This window comes from Nematolebias whitei, chromosome 1, assembly GCF_014905685.2.
Source record: "Nematolebias whitei isolate Nwh7 chromosome 1, NemWhi1, whole genome shotgun sequence".
In the NCBI taxonomy this organism is placed as follows: domain Eukaryota; kingdom Metazoa; phylum Chordata; class Actinopteri; order Cyprinodontiformes; family Rivulidae; genus Nematolebias; species Nematolebias whitei.
The window spans coordinates 42,967,928-42,971,211 of NC_056498.1; positions in this window are offsets into that span (position 1 = coordinate 42,967,928).

The following is a 3,284-nucleotide window of genomic DNA, read 5'->3' on the forward strand; positions in this document are numbered from 1 at the left end:
TCACATCCTCCTGACACACCCTTCCAACCAGTCTTTAAGATCTGTGAGGTAGACATGCAAATATTGTTCAAGAGACAAAGATTGAGTTTCACCCTCATACTTGAGGACCTGCACAGAGCTACTTGGGCCAGTCTTCACTTGGATCTTCAACTATTCACTGGAGCTGTGTGTTGTACCTTCTAGCTTTAAACACTTTACTATAATACCCATCCCCAAGAAGCCAGCCATCACAGAACTGAATGACTACAGAGCTGTTGGTTTAACCTCTGTAGTCATGAAATGCTTTGAGACTGGTCCTCACTCACTTGAAGGACATCACACATCCCCTGTTAGACCCACTGTAGTTTGCATACCAAGTCAGCAGATCGGGAAATGATGCAGTGAACATGGAACTCCATGTTTCCCTGCAACAACTCGAACATTAAAGAGCATATGCAAGGATCCTGTTCTTAGACTTCAGTTCTGCCTTTAGTCCCATCATCCCAGAATGACTACACAGCAAACTGACCCAGCTTAGTGTGCCAACCCCCACCTGCCAGTGGATCAACAACACCCTCACTGGTAGAGAGCAGCAAGTGAGGGTGGGGATGTTCACCTCAGGAATCCAGGCTGCCAGTACAGGTGCTCCACAGGGTTGTGTACTCTCCCCACTAGTCTTCTCCTTGTATAGCAATGACTGCACCTCCACAGACACCTGCCAAAATCATGAAGTTTGCAGATGACACTAACATCATCAGCCTCATTCATGATGGTGATGAGTACTTACAGGTGGATGGTCAATCAGCTTGTTCTTTGGAACAGCCAAAACAAACTTGAGCTGAACACAGCTAAAACAGTGGAGATGTGGAGTGGAGTTCTAGAATTGCGCCACTCAAGGTGGCTGCATGTTGGAGCAGCTCTGTTACTTTCATTCTGAGATTTTGCTTTTGGAAACTTTAATTCCTGTTTTTTCTGGATGTAAATCACATTTGTTGGATGATTGTTTCCTCTGGTATCAGATGCTGTGCAGCCGAAAGGATTTTTACTGAAACTTTTTTGGTTTTGGACATTTGTTATGATCTGTAACCATGGCAACAATGCAGTTTTCTACAACAGCAGCAGCTGATTAACATCTCAAAAGCTCAAATAATATCTCAACAATGGCCCCAACTCTCAAATGAGTTGAAAAGGATGTTCTGTGGACGCATTCTCATCTACCTGCCAGCTGTGCTCGAGTGCCTGACCACTGAGATCCTGGAACTAGCAGGAAACACGGCTCATGACAGCTGAAGGACAGGATCGTCCCTCAGTACCTACAGTTGACTGTCCGCAGCGACAAGGAGCTCGGGAGACTGCTGGGAGGAGTGGCCATCGCTATGGGAGGAGTTCAGCCAAGCATTTAAGCGGTCCTACAGTCCAGGGGAACCGAGAGGCCAGCTGAGTCTGGGTGGACGGATCGGACGGCATTTGCAGCCAGTTTCTTAGGATCCACTGTGGGATGGATCTTTACAAGAGATCCTTCCTGTCTACAGCATCAGTATCTATAACATCTCTTAATGAAATGAGGATAACGAGTTACAACAACAAATAATTTCCCTTTGGGATTAATAAAGTATTATTGAATTGAACTGAATTGAATTGAATGATAGTGGACTTTAGGAGAGACTCCCCAGTCCATCCAGCACTCACTATTTTTGACATAACAGTGATGACTGTGAAATCCATTAAGGTCCTTGGTACAACAATCACCAGGGACCTGAAGTGGGGCAACAATACCAGCTTCATAGTCAAACAAGCTCAGCGGAGGATGTACTCCTGCGTCAGCTGAAGAAGTTCAACCAGCCCAAGGAGGTGATGGTGCAGTTTTACACTGCAATAACTGAGTCTGTCATCACCACGTCCATCACAGAGTGGGGCAGTTCAGCCAGCAAACAGAACATTCACAGACTGCAGCGTATCATCACCATTGGTGTTAAGCTGCCGGCATTGCTGGATCTGCACAGCTCCAGAACCAGGAGGCGTGCAGAGAAAATCATCTCCAGCAACCCCTCACACCCTGGACACCATCTGTTCTGTCACCTTCCCTCGGGTTGGCACTTCAGCCAACTGAGGATCAGGACAGCCAGGCTACAGAGGAGTGTTTTGCCACTTGCATGACCAGTTGAAGTAAATACTAAACCCTCAGTATTTAAAGTCTGTGAACAGTGTGTGTGTTGTCCTCACGCACTTGTCCTTGTCTTTTAGCCACTACTGGATAAGCGTAGTACCCAGTATTTTAATATTAAGCAAGCACGCACAATGCAAAGCTCTGAAGTTTCTTTATAGGTAAGGCTGTGTGTAGGCCCTGTGTGGATGTGTGTTCTGTAACTGTAACCAACATTACATTCCTTGTATGTGTGAGCATACATGGCCAATAAACTTGATTCTGAATCTGACTCTTGTTTGAAACTTCAAGGAGGCGGGCAATAATGTAAAATTAACTAAACAAAACAACAAAACAGAATGATCATGGTCAGTAATTGATTTACAAAATCAGTTGCATACAAATCTCTCAAACTCATGACATATAACCAAAACCTTCTTTAAACCATTTTAAATAACAAAATAAACGTTACAGCTTGTTAACACTGAGGAAGAAGAGCCTTACAGGTGAGCTGATGATGAAGAGTGTTCAGCTGCTCTTACTTCTGAAGGAGGAAGAGGAAGATGAAGGCTGCTGGTCAGGATGCTGGTTCTGAGGCTGGAGGTGAGAATCTGCTGCTGTCTGAGCGCTGGATGCTGCTTTTATGTCTCGCTGCAGTTGTGACTCATGGGACACACCCAGGGCTACAAAACAAAATGTAACGAACAGTTGAGTGAAGATGAGTGTTTTAATTTGCATAAAACTATAACTAAAAGGTGGAACGTGTGAAAGGAACTCCACAATGAACTCTGGAATGTACCAGAACCAGAAAGCTCGTGTGTGGGCATCACGTTTTAGACAAGCCGGTCACCAAGTCAGGCTTTACTTCAGAATAATGTTGATGTGTTCAGCAGTTCCAAAACTTTTCAGTGAAAAATACGTTGCAGATGCTTGAGACACGACTATTCCTGGGAGAAGGACCCCAACACTCATAACCAGCCATTTTACAAAGAGCCTCATCAGTTCTTATAGAGGATGTATCCTTTCATGACTAGAACAGTTCCAGCTTAGCAATTATTTTAGAGTTAATTTGATCCCTGTAGATCATTGCAGGACACCTGACGTGCTGTTGAGCAACCCACAAATGGATCCTGACAGAATATTTGGGAACCACGGATTTGTA